At 50.6% G+C, this 23,833-nt stretch overlaps 1 long non-coding RNA gene across 1 annotated transcript in view; it reads right to left on the bottom strand.

Moving 5' to 3' along the window:
• LOC113627501 (uncharacterized) overlaps window positions 1-13,078 on the bottom strand; it is a 16,878-nt gene extending 3,800 nt beyond the window's left edge. Inside the window, exons 1-2 of the long non-coding RNA XR_003435573.1 lie at window positions 11,351-13,078; window positions 2,725-2,830 (exon numbers count right to left, since the gene is read on the bottom strand). This is a non-coding gene — a long non-coding RNA (uncharacterized LOC113627501). The remainder of the gene's footprint in view (window positions 1-2,724; window positions 2,831-11,350) is intronic.
• Between the last annotated feature and the right edge of the window lie 10,755 nt (window positions 13,079-23,833).

The following is a 23,833-nucleotide window of genomic DNA, read 5'->3' as shown; positions in this document are numbered from 1 at the left end:
ACACACACACACACACACACACACACACACACACACACACACACACAAACACACACACACACACACACACACACACACACACACACACACACGAGTAACTGATAATCAACCGTGTGATTGGAGGCAATAATTCTGTCCGTCCGGGCCAGAGAACAGGCTCCACCCTGCCAGCGAATCAGAGCCCAAATCACAGCCGACCCAGCGATGGGTGGCAGCTTCCCTAGGGGAGGGAGGTGCCTTCCCTTCTCTAGAGTGGGTGCCGAGGGGGCCCCCATCATCCCTAGACAGAAGGAGTACACACATTTTTTGTTTCCTACTTTGACTTACCTATATCTTCTAATGTTTGCACATTAGACTTTGTAGCATTTAGAAACACCATTGCCATTGTTGTCGCTTATTCAGGGCCCTAAACCAATGGTCTCTAACTTAGTGCACATTCACATCATCTAGGGAGATGGCTAAAAATGTGGGTTCCTGCGCCGTGCTCCCGGATGTTTAGACTCAAGAACCGGGTGTGGGACCCAGGAATCTACATAGTTAATCAGTGTCTCAAGTGATCTGGGCATAGATGAGCTGCAGACTACACTTGAAGAAGCAGTACCCTAAACCAGCGGCTCCCCACCCTGACTGCACAGTGAGATCGCTTAAGGAGATTTTAGAAAATTCTGTTGCCTGGGCTCCACCCCCAGGAATGTAAGACTTAATTGACTGGGGTGCACACTGGGCATCAGGATTTTTTTTTAAAGGACCACAGGTGATTGTAACCGTCAGCCAAGGGTGAGACCCTTGCCTGATCATTCCAGATGGGCTCACCTGGCATCTGTCTTCCCAGCCTGTTCCCGTTCTTTACCTCGGGAACTGCTACCTCGATTGCCTCAACCTTGAACACGCATATGAGTCACTTGGGTTTTTGTTAAAATGCAAGTTCCGGTTCAGGAGGTAGGATGGGAGGGCCACAACCCTAGACACATTTCCAGGTGATGATGATGCCGATCCTGGAGAGGTAAGACGCTCTTTTCCTTGGTTCAAGGCCCAAGCGTGTGAAGTTTGGTGCCAGAAAGTCCTGTTTACGGAGCTCTTCTTCTGGGGAAAACTCAGTGCTGGTGCTGGCTCTGCAAAGATGAATCCAACCCATTCTTGTTCAGGTGGCTGACTGTCTGCAAGTCACATGTTCGGTTCTTTTAGGGTCCTGAGAACAAGACATGCTCAGGCTAACTCAGGTGATGGGGCCCCTGGGAAGCAGGGGAAAATGGTGCCTGCCTTGGAGAAAACAAGATAAGATAGATTCTTGTAAAGCCAAGCTCAGAGCATGAAGCAGTCATTGGGCTGGAGGGCCAGGTAAGACGAAACATAGGCATGTGGCTCGTGGTGGGGGCCTGGTGGGCTTTAGCAAATCCCTGGAAATGAGAGCTTCCTGGAACTAGACATGGGAGGAAGGCTGCCCGTGGAGAAGCTGGGGTTGCTTGTTAGTCTCTCACCATGGCCACAAGCATCTTGCATTCCAGAATGAGCATGCTGCTGTGTCCATCTAGAGGAGAAATCTGTTTCCCTTCCTCCTGAACTTGGACCGGCCACAGGACTTGCTTTGACCAGTAGAATTCAGTGCAAGTGACGCTATGCCAGCTCCACGGCTGGCCCCTAAGGAGCCTGGCAGCTTCTGCTTTCATCCTTTGGAAGCCAGCTGCCATGTAAGAAACCAGCCACCCTGAAGCCACCATGCTGGCCACACGGGGGAGGCCGTGTAGAGGAGCGCCGAGCTGGCAGGCATGTGAATAAGCCTTCTCGGCCCTTCCTTCCCAGTCCCGCTGCCAGTGCAGAATGATCCCAGCTAATGCCACGTGGAGGAGAAGAACCAACAAGTCGAGCCCTGCCCAGATTCCTGACTCACAAAATCATAAGAACAAGTGCGTTGTTGTTTAAAGCCGCTAACATCTCAAGTCCACTGTTACACAGCAGTAGATAAAAGAAAAACTTGGGTTCTTGTCTCAGTTCTGACACCCATAAGTGAGACCAGTACACTTGTCAGACCTCAGTTTCTTCCTCCGCAAACTGAGGGTTAAATGAAATCATGCATCTCAGACCTGGTGCCCAGGGCCTGGCACACTGCTCTGCTCACCAGATAATCATAATCTATGATTATTACTGAAGCCATGCCAAGGTTCCCATACCTCTGCTCCACCCAGACTGAGCGATGGCCATTCAGACCCTCTTGTCCCAGGTCTTCACATGAACGGCCATCGTTCTCCTCTGATGGGAATGACCTGTCACCATGGCAGCACACTGGCTAAGAGCAGTGGCTTCTGAGCCAGAAAAGCATGGATGTCCTTTTCTGCCAGTTTCTAGCTTTGTGACCTCAGGCAAGTTATTTAATGTCACTGAGCCTTAGTTTCTTTGCCTGAAAAGAGAGGAAGTCAGCCAAGCTCCTCCTCCAGGAAGCCTACCCGGATTAACCTCTCCCCACCATGTGTCTCTAAGTGGTGTTTTGTCGTGTCCTATTTACAAGGCAGGTGCTAATTTCTGAACTTTCAGAAGAGGGATGCAATTACCTACACAGGTTGGAAAAAGGGTGTGGAGGACCCTTGAGCATACTTCATTAATAAAAATAACTCCTCTTCATCAAGTCCAAAGAGTTTGCTAAGTACTTTGCATGTATTGTCCTCGCAACACACCTGTGAGGGAAGGACCATTGTCACCATTCCCCCTGTGGGGTGTGAGGGTCCTTACCTTAGGAGCTGGGTGGGGCCTCGCAGTGGACACTCGCTCCTTGCTGTGTCACTCGCTCGTTAGTGTGTGTATGAACACTAATTCTTCTTCCTACATACCTTAGGGACTAATAACAAAATATTCAAGAGAAATATTTATAGAAATCAAAACAGATGATTTTTCATCTAACTTGTGCAACCTGCCCTGACATCAGGCTGCGTCCAGAAATGGATCCCTTCTCACTAACCTTGCTACCACCCGCCTGGTTCCAGCCACCATCCCTTTGCCTCTATCCCTCCAATAGCCTGGTCCCCCTGCTCTCCCGCCGTTCTCCTGACAGAATGATCCTGCTCCGATGCAGGACAGACGATGTCACCCGTCTGCTGAAAACCCTGCCATGGCTCCATCTCACTCAGAGTAAACACCAGTGTCCTCCCAATGGCCCTCAAAGCCCAACACCACCTGCTCCTCCCCTTTCCCTCTCTGACCACATGTCCTACTCCCCTTCCTTGTTCTCTCCAGGATGGCTTCTCTGTCATCAGGCATGTTCCTGCGTCAGGGCCTTTGCATCACCATTTCCTCTGCCTGGAAGCCTCTTTTACTAAATAACGACATGGTCCACTCTCTCACCTCCTTTAGATCTTTACTTAAATGTCACCTTTTTAATGAGGTCTTCCCTGACCACTCCATTTAAAATTACCCCCCATCCTGGGGCACCCAAACCCCCTCTTTTGCTTTCGTTTTCTCCACAGCACATATTACCAGCAAATGTCATGTTTGTGCCACTTGCTTATTTATTTTTCTGTCAACACACACACACACACACACACACACAAACATAGTAGAATGTAAGCTCTGTGTAGGACTTGTGTCTGTTTTATTTACTGCTATTGCTTCAATACCTGGCAGTAGCTCAATAAAACCTTGTTACATGAATGAATGCAAGAGCACACATACACACAGAGTGTGAGATGATACTACAGACACCCTTAAAAAATAAACCGAACACTAATGAACACTAATCCTTCTTCTTACATACCTTAGGGACTAATAACAAAATATGCAAGAGAAATATTTATAGAAATCAAAACAGACGATTTTTCGTCTAACTTGTGCAACTAAAGTTTTGATACAGGTGTTCAAACATTCCTCTGGCATCAGTTGGTTTCAACCCTCACCTTTGCTCTGTGTGTGTGTGTGTGCAAACACGTGTGTGCATCCGTGCACTTCTACAGTAAAGGCCACTGGGAATGCAAACTTGTTGATTGTGGTAGTGATGATGGGTCTTAATAAAAATTCATTGAGGGCTTCCCTGGTGGCGCAGTGGTTGAGAGTCCGCCTGCCAATGCAGGGCACACGGGTTCGTGCCCCAGTCTGGGAGGATCCCACATGCCACGGAAAGGCTGGGCCCGTGAGCCATGGCAGCTGGGCCTGCACGTCCGGAGCCTGTGCTCCGCGACAGGAGAGGCCACAGCAGTGAGAGGCCCGCGTACCACAACAACAACAACAACAAAAAATTCATTGAGAACATCTTTCCCTATCCTCCTCAAGCCCTCAAAATCATACCACGTGAGACCGGATTCTCCCAGTGATCTGGGAGAGAACAGGGATCCAGGAAGGCAAAGGCCCCCACCAGGCAACACTGTGAGGCGAAGCAGTCCAGTTAACAAGGAGAAATACCCGCTGTGGCCTGGATCGTGCAGTGTGGGGACTTGCCATCCCGGTGTCCTCCCACATCCACTCCGATGGTCTCTCATTAGCGGTTAGGGCCCCATCATTATCCTGGAGCAGAAGGGTCTAGAGCCGGGGGTCTGCCGGGGTACCTGGTGGGTGGGAGAACCTGGGCAGCCTGGCATGCCACAGGAGTGTGACAGGCCACAGCCCAGTTTCAAAGGGATGGTTTTCCTTAGGAAGACATGGCTGTTGGTGATGGCTTTCAACTCCCCCCAGATGACAGAGTCCTTGAGATCCACACCTAGGGTCCCTACCCTCTTGTATGGGGGTAAGGGGTGGAGAAGACTTAAGCGTTACAGATGAGGAAACTGAAGCTCAGAGGGATTATGTGGCCTGTCCAAGGTCACTCCACCCACTACAAGTCCAAGATGCAAGGAATTTTGCTCACTGCTGTATCCAGCACAGATGGTTTCTGGGGTGGTCTCTGAGCTTGAACTGATGCCTGGTTGACTCTCAAATTAATTGGCTCCAAAAACAGAGCTTACCTGTCACTCATTTTGTTTGTAATTCACTGTCAGTCATCCTTCCGCAACCTGGCGCGTTGCCAGGTGGGTGACACCTCATGGGTGCTCTGTGACTACTAGGTTCAATCTACCAGGCAGCAGCATGCTGTGCTAACAAGGATCCCCCTTCACGGCCCCGGCATCCTGAGCCTGAAGGCCTGCACCTTTGCTCCCAGCCAGCAGGAGGCGCACACACATTGTTTCTAGCGGGCTTCTCACCAACCTCCCCAGGTGCCCTTTGCGGTTCTCCTCTCCTGTGATTGAGCGTGTGTTGCACACACAGGGGCCCTACTTGAAGCAGCCTATTTAATGTCAGGAGCCTTCAGATTGTGCGGTCGTCCCCAGCAGGCAGCCCCCTGGCAATGCATAGGATCTGATATTTACTGAGTGGTTCCTACCCCAGGCACCGTGCTAGGCACTTGACAAGCATGATCAATTTTACAAATAAGAACACTAAGTTTTGGGCTTCCCTGGTGGCGCAGTGGTTAAGAATCCGCCTGTCAATTCAGGGGACACGGGTTCGAGCCCTGGTCCGGGAAGATCCCACATGCCGCGGAGCCACTAAGCCCGTGCACCACAACTACTGGGCCTGAGCTCTAGAGCCCACACGCCACAACTACTGAGCCCACGTGCCACAACTACTGAAGCCTGTGCACCTAGAGCCCGTGCTCTGCAACAAGAGAAGCCACCACAATGAGAAGCCTGTGCACCGCAGCGAAGAGTAGACCCTGCTCGCCACGACTAGAGAAAGCCTGCACGCAGCAACAAAGACCCAACGCAGCCAAAAATAAAGAAATAAAATATTTTTTTTAAAAAGAATGTTTAAAAAAATTATTTAAAAAAAATACTAAGTCTCTATTTTCACCTCATTTTAAAAGCAAGAATACTGAGGTTTGGGGCTAAGTGGCTGCCCTTGAGACCTCCCCTTTCTGCTCCAAGGTGGTGGGCGTGGGGTGGCGATGGGGGGCACTGGCTGAGGCCTGGGCCTCCAGAGAGGACTGGATTAGAAAGAACCCTTCCCAGAAGAGGAATGGTTCCTGCCCCAGTTCTGCCCGGGCTCCAGCCTCCTCGTGTTTTGTCACTGTTCTCCAAAGCTCTGGGCGGGCCCCTTGAGCAGGTCTGCCAGCTCCGTGCTGCTCTGATGGAGCACCCAGGGACACTTCCTCTTGGTGTCAATTCCAGCCACCTGGCACACACTGGCGAGTGTCCTGGGTGGTGACGTTGGTAGTGATGGTGGGGAGGGGAGGGCCAGCCTCATGGGAGGGGAGAAAGCATCAAAGCATGTCACAGTGGACAAGCTAGCTCACCCCCTCTGCCATTTTACATGCAAGGAAACAAACCTAGAGAGGGGAGGCCACTGGTCCAAGGTCACCCAGCTTGTAATGGCAGAGCCAGGGCTGGAACCCAGGTCTCTGAGCTGCCAGGCTTTCTTCAGGCTTTAGGTGACCACGTTATTTGGGGCCTGGAATTGCCTCTTTCCCACTACCCAACTGCCCACCACATCCCTGCCATGTCAAACCCTGCCCATGTTGATCGAGGCCTGGCCTCCTGCCCCTCTGCCATGAGGGCTTCTCTCCCTGTGTTGGAACCATCGCTCTTTAACTGGCCTGTAGCACATGCATTCTATTCTGTGTTGACTTGCCTCTTCTCTCCAGTGGATCTTTGAGACAAGTGCCAAGGGGTAGGGCAGTACAATGGATAACGCACTGGGCCAGGCACTCAGACACCTGAATTTGAACTTGGCTGAGCCGCTAACTTGCAGTGTGTCTCAGGGAGGTCACTTCCCTGGGCCTCAGTTTCCCCTCTGGTCTAGATCAGGACTTCTCAGACTCTGTCCATGGAGTCTGCCTCTGACCAGAGTGGACGGGGCCCTGCTCCAGATTCAGCTGCAGCAATCTTGCTTTTTTTCTTTCTTAAATACTCGGGTTTTTGTGAGGGGGAGTGGGGGAAGGTTCTGAGGCCGAGAGAAGTGTGAAAACCATTTTGAGGTCCTTTCTAGTCCTTTCTAGACTAAGGACTAGGATTAGTCCTTTCTAGTCTAATCTTGCTGTTCTTTGTATCTCTCTCACCCCCCCCAGTCGCTAGCAGGAATATGGCATCTTGCATAGAATAGTCTAAATAAATATTTGGTGGACAGAATGAATGTCAGTGCCAGGAAGCAGGGCCTGCTGAACTTGGCTGGGCAGGGGAGGGGCCCAGCAGGAAGAAAACAGCCAGAGGGCAGCTGGAGGGAAAGGGGGCCTGGAACCGGCTTCTAAGGGGAAGAGGGCCTTCGAAAAGGGGGCCGAGGATGCCTTGGGTGAGCGGCTTTCTGCTCCCCACCTCCTCCAGGTTCCCTCCTGGCTTGCCCCTGAGGGGACACTGCCTCCCCCGTAACCCTGCTGCAGGGGCCACAGTGTCCTCGCACAAACCCTGCTCCGTACCCTGCTGCCAGGGCCGCCCACGCAGACGGGCGGACATAAGTCTGGCAGACACTGGTGTGGCTGAGCACTCCACACACTGGAGTGGAGGAAAACTCTGGCCTGGTTAGCCGGCCAAAAGCTAGGTGGGACGCCCGGCCCCAAGGCCCCCAAAGGCAGGCCTTTCAAGCTGCAGGAGTCTGCGGGGCCTCCCTGGACATTCTTGAAGGGAGGGGTGTTGTGTGCCTTTTGTCATTGGTAGACCATGTTCTACGTGGCGTGGGTATGTTAGTTCTGCTTCCGAATCTTGGCTCCTCCTGGAGCTACAAATTACACTCTAGGCTTCATCCCGGAGCAGGGCTTCCATGCCCCAGGGTAATCAGGGACCACCCCGATTGCACAAGTGTGGCTGCCCACAATTAGAAAAGCCTGTGTTGTGCAGTGTTTAACTCTGACCGGAGTAAGAGGAGGCCTGAGAAGTACAAAGGAAAACCACAGTTACAGCCCCAAGAAGCTCCATCAGGACACTTCCTAACATAATGTTTAAATTTCACTCTCATCATCATCTTCGTTGTCATTCCAGTACGCACCCACTTCTGCACTGCTTTAAACCCTACTGCGTTACCATCTGCCACGTCTTTGGGGTCATTCATGCATTCACCTCAGAATGTCTCAGCAGGAAGGTCTTTAATCTTTGTTAAGAACCAAACGTGCCAGGCACTGTGTTAGATACTTTATCAACTTTATTTTATTTAGTCATCACCATAACTCCATGAAGTTGATCTGTTAGAATCCTTTTAGCTGCAAGTAACAGCTACCTTAACATTACTGGTTTGAGCTAGGGGTCCCTCACTGAACAGTGAAGGAACTGATGATCTCAGGAAAAAGTCCAGAGATGGGTGGCTCTAGGTGCTGAATGTGGCACCAGGACCCCAGTTCTTTCCACGATTCCATTCCGTCATCTTTAGTGTGTTGGCTTGACTCTCTGAGTAGTTGCCTTCATCACAACAAGATGGCTGCTGTGGCCCCAGCCATCACTCCAGACATAACGTCCAGCTGCAGAAGGACAACTCTTTCTCTCATGTTTTAAGAGGAGGGGAATATTTCCTAGAACAACTCTCTAGACAAACCTCTCAAAGAGCCCTCCCTACATCTCATTGACCAGAACTGAGTCACAGATCCATCCCAAAAAGAATCACTGGCAAGGGGAACATTATACCAAGATTTGTTTAGACTCATCAGGATTTCCCCCTTTCCCACCCTGGGCGTGAGGAAGAGGGAGTGGATTCCTGAAAAAAACATTTAGGGCACTAAGGAAGAAAGCAGGAGTGACTATTGGGTGGTAATCAACAATGTCTGCCACACAGGTCATTACTGTTATCTCCATTTTACAGATGGGAAAACTGAAGCTAAGAGAGATGAAGCAATGACTTAAAGTCACAGTAAGAGGCCAAGTTAGGATCTGAACCCAGAACTGTTTGACTCTAAAGTCCTAGCTCTTTCTACTGTAGGGTGCACCAAGCACTATTCTACATCTGCTTGTGAGTAAGAAAGACTGTTATATGCACATCGACTTCAAATTCTTGCTGAAACAAGGGAGGGTATAAATAATATACAGATACACTCATATGTTATTTTACTGCCAACAAAATTATGTCATAAGAGTTTACATTAAGGTATGTATTTATTAGCATTTATTTAGGGCCTTCTAGGTGACTTGGGGATAGAAGGGTAAGCCCTAGACTGGAACTTCATGAGTCCCCAGTGGGGGAGTTGTATGAACAGATAACTACAGTTCTTTGTGATACATGCAGACTGTCATTGAAGTAAGAGCAGGGAAATGTGGGAGACCAGGAAAGGTAAAGTTTTTACCTTTCACAGGAAAGGTAAAAACTGAGTTGGGTTTTGAAAGATACACAGAAGTTTGCTCAAAGAAGAAGAGGGGAAAGCATTCTTTCTAGGCAGAGAAAAGAGCTCTGCAAAGGCACGGGGCAGGAAGAGACAGAAAGGCGGGTGGGAGGCAGTTTTCCAGGGGCCTCGCGTTCCAAACTAAGGAGTTTGTCTTGATTCTGTTAGGCACCTGGAAGATTTTTAAGCAGGAAAGTAAAGCAATCAGATTTGAATGATTTTGAAGACCTTGGAACCCCTAATGAACCCAAGTGAACGTGAGTAGGCAACATGGAAGAGAGGAATCAACGGCTAAGACACAGATGCGTGCTCCAGACGTGTGGATCCCGACACAAGTTCAGTCACAGAGGAGCAACGAGAAGGAGTTCTCCCCTCATCAGCACTGCGTCCAGCTGTTCTTGGGGCCCAATGTGCCACACAGGGATGTGCCGGACCTTCCAAGGGCTTGAGAAAACCCACAGAGACTATGAATAACTTGATGAATGTATCCGTACAGAACAAACATACTGACTCTGAGATTGTTACTAAAAGGTAGCATTGAGTGTTTACCATATTCTAGGCACTCTGCTAAGTACTCTATATACATTATCTTATTTAATACTTACAACAATCTAATAAAGAAGGTTTAGGCTAAATTACATGAAATTGCCAGTATTTGATGTGTTTAATTTATGGGAACAGGGAAGGAACCTGGAGGTTGGCACGGGCCACACAATCACACAAAGCCAACTTACGATTCAAACTCAGGTCTGTCTGATAAGGACTCTAGAGCAGGGGTCCCCAACCCCCGGGCCGAGTAGTGGTCCACGGCCTGTTAGGAACCCGGGCCGCACAGCAGGAGGTGAGTGGCGGGCAGCAAGTGAAGCTTCATCTGCCCCTCCCCATCGCTCGCGTTACCGCCGGAACCACCACCCCACCCCTCCCTCCGGCCGTGGAAAAATTGTCTTCCAGGAAACTGGTCCCTGGTGCCAAAAAGGTAGGGGACCGCTGCTCTAGAGTAAGGCAACCCTGAGTTCTAACTGCAGCCATCACTTACTAGCTGTGTGTCCTGGGACAGGTTGCTTAACCTCTCTGAGCTTCCTTTTCTTTATCTATACAGTGGGGAAAATAACGGAACCCCTTCATTAGGTGTGGCTTAGAATAGAGAATGCATTAAAACTCTCAGCACAATGCCAGACACAGAAGAGGCTCCCAATGAATATTAGCTGTGCCTATCATCGTTGTTATTAATATTCCAAAGTCTGGGCTGTTAAGCACCTTCCCAACCCGCTGCGGGGTGAGATGCCTTCTGGAGTCACTGTGTCCCTTGGGCGGAAAGGAAAGAGATTCTATTGCAGAAACCATGACAGTGTTACCAGTAAATAGTCTTCAAGCTCATGGGCCGAGGAGAGCCAGAAGCTGTGTCCTCTAGTTTCCAGCACTGCAGACTCCTGCTTGCCCCTTCCTCTCCTGAGGTCTCTGGGCCCTCACAGCCACAGGGGATGACCCAGGAGGAAGCAGCCTTTGCACTGGAGAGTGGCTGGGGCAGCTCTGCCCTCATTTTGGGCAGCCCTCCTATGGAGCTATTTCTGCTCGTTTTCTCATGAACCAGCCTAAATGGAGTGTATTTCCAGGAAAGCCCCGCTACCTTTGCTTTCAAGAGCTGCAACGACCAGTGAGGGGTCCTGTGAGTCCCCATCGCCCTCGGGCCTCACGTATGCGCTTTCTGGTTTTGTGTACAGATGTTTCCGATACATGCATGCATGCAGCTGTGTTTGTGTTTCTGGGCCCAAGGGGAGCTGTGCTGGCATGGGCTGGAGGTTGACACCACCCTTGGCAGCAAGAGCCCCAGGACACCTTATGCCCATTACATTCCATGCCTGGGTGGGATCCCTGCCTGCTGGGTGAGTATTGACCTCCTGCACCTTTCCAGCTAAGTTTCCAAGTGTTCTTTAGGCAGAAATGACAAGTGTTGTTAACTTGAGAATGAAGTTCAAACCCTGACACCCAGCTGTTCTCAGGTCATCTACTGGAGATGGGGTGCTTCTCGCACAAACTGACATTGAGGCAGCTGCGGTAATAAAGCACTGAAAGAAGAGAACAGGCGGGCCAGCTAAACCGTACCTTCGTTTCAGTGCTTTGGGATGTGCACAGATCTTTCTGGTACCGTTTGCCCTTTTGCTTGGCTGGCCACTTGCACAAGACCTGGCTGCCCCCAGCTCAGTCTCTCTGAAAAACACGGTTAGCCCCCTCCAGAGAAACACAAAATACAGACACTCCTTATGCATTTTCCTGGAAGCATTCTATAGCTCCAGCCTGGAAAAGCTTCCAAAAGTTTTTTGAACCAAAGATAATAATAATAATAATAAAAGAGGTGGGGGAGGAGAAAAGCTTGGGCAAACGTTCCTGTTGATTAATATTCAAGGGAACAGACTTGGATTGTAGGGAAAGGAAAAAGGAAGGGTTTTCCAGGTCAATATAAACATTTGTGCTGTTTGCTTTAAAGGCAGTTTCAAAATAGTTGGCCTCCCCAAAGCGATTTTTTGGAATCTACCCAGAGGGCAAAAACTTACCCTTCCTTCCCCCATCTGGAAAGCTTTCACACCAGAGGCCCCACTCATTCCTGAGCTCTGGCTTTAGAAAGAAGGACTTTCCCAACCTTCCAAGATTCCTTGCCCTCCCTCACCCGGCTGACCCATAAGGAGTTTGTGTTGGCTCCACCCTGCAGCAGCTGCATTCCAGCTGTGGCGCTGCTGTTAGGAAACATTTCAGAATCTCTGGCTGCAAAGGTAAATGAGAAATGTGTCCTAATGACACCTGAATGCTGGCGGAAATCTGCAAACAGAGACGCCCAAGGAACAGATTCCGGACTTCGAACCCCCTTTACAATTCTGCTGTGCAAAGAGCCAGCTGTTAGCTAACAGGAAAGGTTTTTATTGGCCTCATGGATAAAAGTGCTGACCAGCCTGACCCCCCCCACCCCTACTGTGACATGCAAGAAAATGAAAGTCAAACATATTTGTGAAGCGTCGAAAATATTTTCACTTACTCATGAGCGCTCATCTTTTTAATTAAAGCACAGCATCTTGCTCAAAACAAGCCTCTGGAACAACAGAGTAATCAGAACCTTAATTTAGGGATCTGCCAACTGATCCTGACTGCTGTGGGAAGGTTATAGCAGTAGCTTAGAGGCAGACGATGGGGCGAATGTCTCCCAGGAGCTTCCCTCGTCTTCGGAAGACGATGTCTGCCGGAGGATTCGGGGGTAGAGGGGGTGCCTCAGAAACCAGCAAGGACCCTTTAAATGCATAGAAGTTGCCAGACAGGGCAAGCTGAGCAAATGGCTTTTTAGGCAGCTGAAGCCCTCAGCCGCTGTGAGGGCAAATGCCACCAAGCCGACCTGGTTGCCAGGAGTGCTGCCGCCTTAACTGGGGTCTTTCCCCTCAGTCTCTTTGCCGCCATATTATCTTCTGGGACTGCGCTGCAGACCCAGCGCATAGCCCATGGCGCTACCTGGTTTTAGAAGAGCCGGCAGTAGCTGCGAGCTACACTCTATCTTGTCCTAACCTCTTCCTTTATTGGCTCCTGAGATTCTGTACCTTTTCCCCAGCTTCATCGGCCACCCAGCCGGACAGCGACAATTAACCACCATGCAAATGCTTTGCGAACCCAGTATCCACGGTGAGAACCTCCCTGAAGTCCTCCATTAATTCCTGGTACTGAAAACGGATATGGAAATTTAGTAGGAGAGCTGGTGGCCTATGTTCGGGGGGGGGGGGGGGCACCCAGCTATTGTGAAAGCTTCCTTCTCTCCACTTCTTCATTCTCCTGCTGTCCCACTTCAAACACTCCCTACCGTCTACCTTTTAACACCTCCAAGGCCCACCACTGCCACTGCCACCCCCACCCCCACCCCCCCACCCCGCCTAGCCTAACCACCCACTTCCCATCCAGGTCCTTTCAGAGTGCAGCCTGCGTGGTTGCCATGGAGAGCACCCCCCACCCCCAGTACCCTTCGGGGCTTTGAGACCCTAGAAGGAAAGCACCAGGAAACCAGAAATCGGCTCCCTCCCGAAAACAATGGCTTCCAGGGTCTGTGCCAGACACACTCACAGCACCCGAAATAGTCTCATTGTCCTCTTGTGCAAGATCCAGGAATTTGGTGAAACTCATCATTTTTCAGGTTACCGGTAATGCAAGTTTGGAAACTGAAACAGGAAGGAACACAGGCTGAAAAAGCTTTTATCCAGCACACAGCATTTCTCTCTCCAGAGGCAAGACCATTTTTTGGTTGTTGCTGTATTTTTATTTTTTTTCCAGCAGTACTTTGGTGGGGTTAAAATTAGCTGGCAGCATTCTGGTCACATGCTAGCCAGCAAAACAAAAGGGAGTTGTTCCCTGGCAGCCCCTGAAGCAGACCTTCCTAATCCATGGACTTCTGGGAAGCTGGCTCCTCAGGCCGTGGGACTGAAGGGCCACACCACCGACTCCCCTCTCTCGTCATCTTGCTGTAATGGGCAGAACTGGGTAGTGTCTAGGCTGTTTTGAATCTCAGGGCATGCCTCCATCTGGAAAGACATTCAAGGGCCCCAAAATGGCTTTTTCGGATCCTCCCATTTGGGAGAGGAAGGTTGAAAAAAGGAAGAACTTTTGAAGGCAACAAAGAAGCAGACACCACAAGGACCCTGAGAGAGAGAGAGAGGGAGGGAGGAAGGTGGGGGACAGTGTCTGAAGTGTGAGTGCGGGAACCACCTTCTGGGGGCACGGGCTGCTCTGGGCATGGCTAAAGCGCAACATCGTACATCTGAGCTCTATGCAGCTGGCTCTTTGGATAGATTCTTTATCTTTGGACCCTGATGATAGGGGTTCATCATGATCTTCTTTGTTCCTTCCAGCTTAAAACTGTTATCAGAAGCCCTAGATGAAAAATCCAGCCTCTGATTCACGCACATAGTCAGGAAACAGCCCTTGCGCTCAGTGCAGAAACACGCCGGTCAACCTGAGAAAGAAATCACCACCACAAAATATGCTTTTGGCTTGCCAGAGCTCAGCAGCTGTGAGAGCCAAAAACTCAGCTGCCTGGATTTTCTGGGGAAGGTGGGGGCCGAGTAGAGGGTGGTATGGGGGTGACGATGGGGCAGAGAGAGGGACTTTCTCAATCACCTGATTATTGCCTCCAACTCCTGTTTAATTCCAAGCCAAAAACCACCTGGAAACATCTCAAGAGCCAACTGCTCCTAAAAATCACGTTCAGCACTAACCCAGCCAGCTCTGCGCCTGCTGGCAAGGTGAAGCAGATGGTTTTTATTGATTAATATATTTATTTGGAAGGGGCTCCTCGAAGTAAGGAAATTCCAGCGAAACAGAATGCCCTGGCCAGAACTGCCATGACAATCGTAAGCAGACACCCAGAGAGAGGCGGGTTAAAAGACGCTGCAGCTTAGCCCCAGGAAGCCGGGGCATTTTCCGTCTTTCTCCCGGCCGGCCGGCCTCCGTGTCAGCCGTGCACGTATGAAGAAATACCTCATTTGGTTCAACCTTCTGTGGTATTCAAGGGTCTGAGTGAGCTATGTGGAGCCCACTTTGTCAAAAGGGCTTCACAAACCAAACAGGCCTCTGACTTGGATCTTATCCTGAAGCCTTCATTATACAGACAGACCCAACAGAAATTCCTGCTGCCTAACGCCCAGCACATAAAGTCCTCTTTAATAAACATATACCATTTTTCAGTGGAACAGCCTCAAGGTGTCAAAAGTACATAAAGGTCTGAAAGCTGAAACCCTAGATAAACACTGTGCTGAAATATATTTAGCAGAAAATATTGAAAGCCACAGGAAAAATATGTTCTCTTCCTGGGATGTTAACGAAGGTTTAGGTTCAGGAAACCTTCAGGAAATAGCGAGTTGGGTTGAGAGGGAATACTGCTCAGTGTAAATAAATCGCTAAACCTCCTTGGCCTCCACAGGCCTTGGCTGGAATGGAGTATTTCATTTTTTCCCCCCATTAAACAGGCCACCCGGAGAGTTGGCATTATAGACCTGAACATGTACCAAATCTGAGTGTGCTATTTTGTTTCTGTACATTGAATCAGACTGTATTTCAAATAGCAGCTTGTGCAAAATGGGCGGGGGGGGGGGGGGGGGGGGGGGGGAGGGGGAGCGGCCAGCCATCCAGACAGGCACACCCTAACACTCAGCGTAAATGAAAGACCTGTTTCACCTCCAATCACCCGATGTCTTGTCTCAGACAGGAACGTATCCTCTGTTGTTGCCCAGGGTGATGTCATGCTCATTCTAAAGCCCATGGTTCTAAGGGACTCGGTTGCTGCAATACCGTGCCTTCAGAAAGACCTAGATTTCCTGAGGTCTCAGGGTAGGGAGAGAACAAGGGAAGGACAGGCAGCCACTCTCCCCAAGATGGATGCTGTATGATGTAAGTTGCTGGCTAAAATATCTGGCATTCCTGCTGTTTTAAGTTGCCAGCTAAATATTATTAAAAAGATAAAATACATGCAAACTGTGCAGAATGTAGGGCTGCCGTGTTTACATCCGGGTTGTGATGACTCAAAGACTTAGACTTGGGCTTACTGAAAAGCTCTATTAAAAACACAGCTTTGTGAGAGCCCCCAGGGAGCGGGAAGCAGGGCTTGGGGAGGGGATTGCTTGGGTGGCTGGTGGGGAGTTTGGTGACCCGCCCAAGGACGGTGCCGAGGCCGGTGGTCCCGGTTGGCATTTAAGGCCAGGGAAGTGCCTAGGGGTTAATCTCCGCTTCGGCTTCGGCACCGGAGCGGGGAGGGTTAATCTTTTTCCAGAACATTTATTTCACCATCTCACTGACTAGAGGGAGGAGGGGCGGGAGGCAGAGCGAGAGCCTGCCGAGCTGAGAGGCTGCGGATCACAAGGCCATTCTGATAGCCTCCTGTCCCCATGGCAACCGCAACGGCATTTATCAGTTCCTTCTGCGCACAGGCACAGCAAATCTGCATTGCACATGGCAGGCTTCCAGCATTTCAAATGAAAGAACACTTTGAACGGCTGCCAAGTTTGGAAGGAGCATAACTGTCAGGGCTGCTTAAAGCTGGCGGTTTATACTGGGGAGGCTTTCGTTTCCCAGAATCCTCCGGGTCTGGCGAGCTGCCAAGTACTTAGCGGAAGCTAAAAAGTAACTCGCTCCCCTCCCTCCCCTCCCCCCGCTCACGCTCCCCCTCCACGCCATTCACCGCAGTGCTCTCAAAATTTTCCACATGTCCTGTGTCAGCAGTGCAGACTGTACAATGAAAACCAGAACGCCGGCTACCCATGACAGGGCTTTTATTAATAATTGGGGGAGGGAGGGCCGGCTGGGATCAGACACTGACAGCCGGGGCACCGGGTCTCCGCTGTACCTGCCAGAACCACTGGGTGTGAACCTATGTGGGGTGTGTGCGTGTGTGCCTTTCAGCCTTAAAAATACATTAATAAAAATAAAAGCAGCTTCAGAACTGTAGACACCCTGAGTTCCGGGGCCCGGGCGGCGGGGGGTGGGGGGTTCGGTTGGGTGCTTTGGAGCTTCCTTTTGGGTGGGGAATTGAGGTCATGCAGGCAGTGTTGTTCAGATCCAGCCTTTCCAAGAGCCCTGGGGAAAAGGGTTGTTATTGAGAACCGAGTCTGTTTCTGGAGCTTTCCTTGAATCTCTCGGGTGTCGTGGTGAGAGCTCTGAGGCCACCGATGGGGAGAGAGCTCGGAGATGGTTTTCAATGGAAAGTTTACCAGATAACTTCTGTCAAGCACAGCCCAGAGCACAAGGGCTTCTACCAGCAGAAACTGGAAACTGGCATAGCGTTCACTGTGCTAAATATTTTTTTTTTAAATCATAATCTACACTAAGATCAAGGGCCCGGGCTTTATTTTCCAGCACAAATAGAATGAAAATTGTCTGCTGCTTAGGCGGTTGGAAAGAGTTCAGGAAAACTATGTCTGGCATTAATTCCAAAGTGGAGGTTTTGGTTCAAACGAGGCCCATTAATTTCAGTAAACTGTTTTCACTAGTCCAGACCTTGCTGTGCAAGGACTATTTATTACCTTTTGCTAACCTGATGTCTGCAGAGTTGTAAAGCAAAGGAAAAAAAAATCCAGGGTGGAGATATCTATATCTGGGATCAAATGGGTTTTGCACCTTCCCTTTGGGGGCCATGTTTTATGGGGCATTTTCTATCCCTGTTTTTTTTGGGGGGGGGTTTTGAGGGGGGTGGGCTGCGTTGGATCTTCGTTGCTGCTCACGGGCTTTCTGTACTTGCGGCGAGCGAAGGCTACTCTTCGTTGCAGTGCACAGGCCTCTCATTGTGGTGGCCTCTCCCGTTACGGAGCACGGGCTCTAGGCATGCGGGCTCAGCAGTTGTGGCGCAAAGGCTCAGTTGCTCCGCGGCATGTGGGATCCTCCCAGACCAGGGCTCAAACCCGTGTCCCCTGCATTGGCAGGCAGACTCCCAACCACTGTGCCACCAGGGAAGCCCCCCTGGTTTTTCTTTATCAAGACTGTTTTTTTAAATCCATCTTGCAATGAATTTGAGAAAAAATCCTGGTGGAGAAGAACCTGGCAAGAGCAAATATCTATCTCTTGCCTCCTTCAGAAGGATACCTCCCAGCCGCAGGGATGTTTTGTGTGCCCATCCCTGGCTTGCAGGCTGCAGGTCCAGTGCAAAGTACTGATGTGATTCACCCTGACGATCTGGTCTAAAACACACCAAGACAGTCAATTTTGGCATTTGTTCTCCCCTAGGAATTTTACTAGCTGCCTTAGAAAAGCACATAAATTGCTTCCCCCTCCCCTTTTTTCCATGCCTCCTCTCTTCATCCCCCCCACAGTCCATCTAGATGTCATTTCAAAGGGAAGGATGAAAAGGGGGGATCTGTCAGGTGGTCAGGTTTGTGAATGTATCTTTCCAGCCCCCAACACACACACACACACACACACACACACACACACACACACCTGAAAATATTAATCAGAATTAAAAGCCAGTCAGTACTATTAAAGCATCAAACATGAAGGAGGGGAAATATGGGGGGTAGAGGCAGTGGGAATGGAATATATGGAATATAATGGAATATAATTCAGTCCTCTGCGCTGACATTCTAAACTAAAGGAGGGGAAAGGTAGCACCAATTTGGTCAGTTTGTCAAATGTCAAAATTATTGGTCTTTCCTTTTAACTACCCCCCCACTCGCCCCCCCCTCTGCCCCGCCCCACACAGTTAAGTTCTTGACTTTCCCAAGTGTGATTAATGTCTGGCAGAGGCCAGAAACAGGAGTAGAGTTCTTGGCTGCCCGTTCTGATAAACAATCTGTTCTTGGGAAGAGTAGGTGAAGGTGGCGTTAAGGGGTGGGCGGGCGGTAATCTCCGGGCCTTGTTGGTGGGGCTGCGGGAGGAGGAGGAGGAGAGGAGGGGGCTCTCCAGGCCCGCCCTCCCGGAAAATGCAATTGCCCTTCCTTTGGAGCGCGTGGTTTTGGGGTGGGTCAGGTTTCCTGGCCTTAAAAATGTGAGTAGAGTGGATCCATTCTTGCTGCCGGTTCACAGCGTCCAGGAAACGTCAGAGGGCTCGGGCAGGGGCTGGAGAGGGGAGGGGAGCCGGCGTGCCCCAAGGCTTCAGACCCATTTCGGATGCTCCGGCGTGGCACACCTGGGGCTCCTGTGCTGAGAGCGGCTCACCGGAGAAACCGAGGCCGCCGCGGGGAAGGTTGGGTGGGGCGGTGGTGGTCGAAGTACCGTAAAGCTGCACAGGGAAAGCCAGAAGATGTTCAAAACAAAAGGAGGGACTATTTCGCGGCGTCAGAGGTCGCTGGTATGGAAACTCCGTAGGCAAGAACACTAGCTGTGGATTTTGCCGTGGGTTTATTGTGTGGGCAACCAGGCAGAAAGCGGCGATATGAAAAAGTGGGGAGGGGGAGAGTCTACGGTTGAAGGGAAATCAGTGCCGAGAACGCTGCGCGCGGCTGGGAAATATCACCGAGGAGAGTGCAGTGGCACCGAATAAAAGATGAATAATCGGCTACCTTTTGGAAAAGGAGTGTAAAAATATTAATAAAGGCGAGAAACCCGCTTCTTCTCAGCCTGAAAAGCAAACCCTTTTCTCACCTGCCTCTTCTACCCGTCCCACACACACACCTCTCTTGTCTTCCTTGCATCCAAGCAGCCTCGCCAGGCTCGCTTTCCTTTGGATTTAATTACATGAAAATGCTGAACAAAAAAACCTGTAATTACACCCTTAGTCCCTGCCACTCAGGCCCAGCACACTTCCTGCCTAGTTCTGTTTTTTTAAAGAAGAGGTCATTGCCTCTTTTCATTCCAAATTGACCAAAACAGAACAGTAAAAGCCCCGAATAAATCCAACTGCTGCGAGACGGGGATGGGAAGTCCTCGTCCGTCCAGGAGAGAGGAGCAGACAGCCTACCTTGCTATTGTCTCCCTCTGGCTCTTAGGTCCAGAGGCAGTCACTATTTGTTTGATTGTCCTCAGCCCAGAAAAACAGAGATGCTGGGCTGGCCGGGAGGAAACCCACTAAAGGCACGAGGAAGAGTGTGGATCAGCCCTGCATTTTTCCAGCTATTTTACCTAGAAAGGCTTCACGCTGGAAAGGAGACTCCTGACAATCACTTGCCTTTCTACACCCCTAGGTATTAACATACAGATTTTCACTGCAAGCCCCTGAAGTAAGGAAAACAGGTTTTAATATCAACACTTGACAGGTGAGGAAACTGAGGCTCAGAGAGAATAAGCAGATCGCTCTAAGTCAGTCATGTGGCTGGTGGGAGTGTTGTACGAACACTGTTTCTGATGGCTTTGGGGCTATTGCTTCAGGAAACGAGGACACCTAGGAGGAAATGGAAGCTTCTAGATTCTGGGCTGGAGCCAATCTGGCTTGGTTCATCATTAGATCCCTATGACTGAGAGAGAAAGTGCTCTCTAATTAAACAGTTGAATAACCTAATGAATGGCAAACAGAAGGGCACAAGATTAGGAGCTGGGAAATGGAAACCCACCAGGCCATCTGGCACCCAAGTTTCAGCTTTGAAACAAAATGTGATGAGAATAGCTTCACACTCATAGGGACACATCAGGCGTGGATCCTCTGGGGCTGGCCAGAGAGGGAAGTTCAGGTTATCTAGATGGTGGTCCTCTAGATGGCTCAGGGTTGAGGTCTATCTTATTCCCTTGATTTCTGGCTCCAGTGATACCTAGGCCAGGCTTGCCTGTCAGGGTATATGCCTCTCCTGGGCTAGAAGTGCTTTGAGGGGTAGTCTGCCATAGTCAAGTGGCCCCCAGCCCAAGTGCAGGACGGTACTTATTGTGTGAGTGCATAGTCAGTAGGACCTGAATTCGTTGAGAACTAAAGTTTGTTACTTGTGTGATGTGATCTGTGGTTTTGGAAAGAGGCTACTTCCACCATAAAGTGCACCTTCTCCACTTCCTTCCTTCCCTTTCATCATGCAGCCTGGGGTCCTCCAAAACGTAGCTATCCTCAGTAAGGGTAACTCAGTGAGTTCCTAGATGCTTTGCTATGTTCTAGAGCTTCAGATTTTCCTCCATCACCTCCGCCTAAGGCCAGGGTATAGAAAACCCAGGAAGGTCTCAGGGGATGCCAGGGAATCATAGCTACACAATTTTGCTCAAAGCTGAATGGTGACTGATTTTAACTCCCCCCAAATTGGTGCTAATTTATGCATAATCTCACATCTACTAGGACAGTAGTGGCATTCTTCACTTGCCACTCCTGTGGGAGTTTTACTTTCTTGTAGTTCCTTACAGACAGCTAGGACACCCCCCACCTCCACTCCCACCCCCCAAAAGGCTAGCACCGTGGAACAGAAGAAGGAACGCTGAGTTTAGAGCCAGAGAACTTGGTTTCCAACAATTCCGGACTAGCTCTGGACCTGCTTTCCTCACCTATACAGGAGGGTGATGAAAGTAACACCTACCTCACAGGGCTGGTGTGCAGATTGGTGAGATAATGTCTGGGAATGCCCTTCGGAGCTCTAGACAAATGTTGGTCATTATATTGTTCCTAATCTCTTCCATTTTATTGAGTACATTATAATATTTATCTCCCACACAGACCAATGAGGCAGTGAAATTATTCCCATTTTACAGATTAAGAAACAGAAGTCCAAGTGATTTGCTCAAGGTCACACAGCTATTTAGGGTCGGCCAAGTCCAAGCTGAACAACATAATGTAAATACGTACTCAATGCTAAGCGCCCTCTTTTCCTCCCTGTCTCCTGGGTTTCGAGTTGAACCGCCCAGCTAAGAAGGCAAGTCAAAATACTTGGCGATTCTGGCCCATCCGCCCCAACCAGGGACAGCAGTGATGGCTACCCGCCTGTACCTGACTTGACCGAGGGACAGTGAGGCAGCAGGGAGGGCTTCCCGCTCCGAGGCCCCGCCTTCTGGCGGCCCCAGCAGGAAAGCGCCGGCGGCGACGGGTCTCCGAAGCCGGGCGGTGGAAATCCCCAGCTCTGGTGCGGGGCCGGTAGGAACCCGCTGGTACTCTGGCTCTCTGCTGAGGCCCAGACGCACGCGGGGTGGGGCGGGAGGGTCTGAGGGAGTGAGCACCTGTGGCCTTGACGGCCACCCGCCAGCCTCTCCGCCTACTCTCGCCCTCCAAGTCCTTCCCGACTACCCCACTTCTTGGGGTGTGGGTGTTTGTTTCAACCCAAACGGGTCGGTGAATAGCACCCCTGTCTGGCGCTTCCCCTTTTTTCCCGCTAGGCCTGGTCCCTGGGAGACTCATTCCAGGGTTCCTTTACTTTTGAACTTGAAAAAACACACCGGCTTTTGCTGAGGACAGCGCTGGGCTCCCCCGTGCCCTGGCACGCTGGCTAGGAGAGGAAGCGGCGAAAGCAGGAACCAGACGCGACTCCCCCCGCCTTTCTTCTCTTCCCTGCTCCCCGCCCCTTCAGGAAGAAAGCAGTCGGAGATCTGATCGCTCGCAGCGGCCGCTGTGCCAGCACCAACCGCTACGTCCTCCTTTCCCTTCCACCCAATTTTGCACGGAGCGCCCGGCTGCCCGCGCGCCCCAGGCTGGGCAGGTCCTGGCGGGCGGCGCAGCCTCCCCTCCCCGGGGGTTCTTAGCGAATCACGTTGTTCCTGGGATTTCACGGTCTAGTGGCTCTTGCGTAACCGTATGCCCTGGCCTAAATTAATCCTTTTTTTTTTTTAATACCAGAATTAATCCTTTAGGAAAAGGCAAATACTTCCGCCACGGAAGCGGCCTGGGAGTAAATGTGTAAATCACAGTGCTGACTTGATTCCTCCACGCCCACAGCGCCCGGGGGGTTCCTGGCGTGGGGATGGGGGCCCTGGCAGAGGCCAGAGGAGGGCCCAGCCCACACGTTTGTTTTCATCTACTTCGAGGCGTCTCTAGCGGGCCGAAGAACCGGGTCCTGCTTACTGCGGGCTTGAGCGTTACCAAAAAAGGCCTTTCTCCTGCCTGAGAGCTTGGCCCACACGTTGCAGTGGGGTGACGCGAGGTTCAAGCCTGGCCTCCTCGAAGGCCGAGCCAGCTGGCTGCAGGATGCCAGGGCAGTTCCCCCCCCCCATCTCTGCCACAAACCGGCGGGGGCGGGGAGGGAGGAGGACAGGAGGGAGACTGCAGGGAGCTTCGAGGTGCGTGAGCCCGCTGCAACCTTCTCACCCCTAACGCTAGGCTGTGGCCTCCGGAAAGGCCAAGTGGAGAGCTGACCTTTTGCTCCAGTTTAAAGCTGGGTCCTCCGAGAATGCCAGCTCAGATGGCAAGCTGAGTGGGGGGTGGAGAGAGCAACTGTTGGAAGGAACTTCGGGAAGATTGCAGGCATTCCCCCTGCGCCAGATTGATCCCTGACTCTGCCAGTCCCCAGACCCCACCGCCAGCGTTCAGTCCCATCTGTGGGTCTCTCCACCTGGTGTCTTAGGTTGAAGCCCCCCCCCCCCCCCCCACCTTGCTCAGTTACTTCCCTTTGTGGACGCAGTATTGTCACATGGAATTCACCAAGGGAAATTTATCTCCTAAATATTGGTGTTCTTGCCTCTCATAATCCCTGACACGTCCCCAAACGGAGCCATCTCAGACAAGCAGTTAAGAAGAAATTTATCACCACAAGTGATGGTGATTCTTTGAGGGGGAAGGATATCCAGAGAGCTATGCCTTTTAAATTAAAGGATTATGAGACTGTAATGGAAGTTTGTTTAAATGCATGTTTATTTCTAACTGTGTGTCTGAAGACACCCAGCATGTATGTGTGTGTGTGTGTGTATATATATATATATATGTATATATATATATATCTCCTTTAGTAACAGCAAAGACAAGAGACAGACAAGGAGATGGAGACATATGTGTGTGCATACCAAATATAACACTATGACACAGAATCCGACTTGCTTTCTCTAGCAGCCTGGCTAGAGGGTTGGGGCTAAGTTGCTTTCTTCAGTATTTCTGGTTTAATAAAGGGACAGACTGAATAAATATTAATATAAAGAAACATTAACCAGCCAAGCCAGAGCTGAGCAGCCTCAAGCCCCAGGCTGGTGGGAATGTCACTCCATTTCCTAGCCCTATGTTTTGACTCACTCCAGGGTAGCTGTGGTGTGGGG

This window comes from Aethalodelphis obliquidens, unplaced genomic scaffold (assembly GCF_003676395.1).
Source record: "Aethalodelphis obliquidens isolate GAN/ISIS:26980383/991018 unplaced genomic scaffold, ASM367639v1 scaffold21, whole genome shotgun sequence".
Classification (NCBI taxonomy): domain Eukaryota; kingdom Metazoa; phylum Chordata; class Mammalia; order Artiodactyla; family Delphinidae; genus Aethalodelphis; species Aethalodelphis obliquidens.
This window is presented reverse-complemented; position numbering and strand designations above follow the sequence as displayed.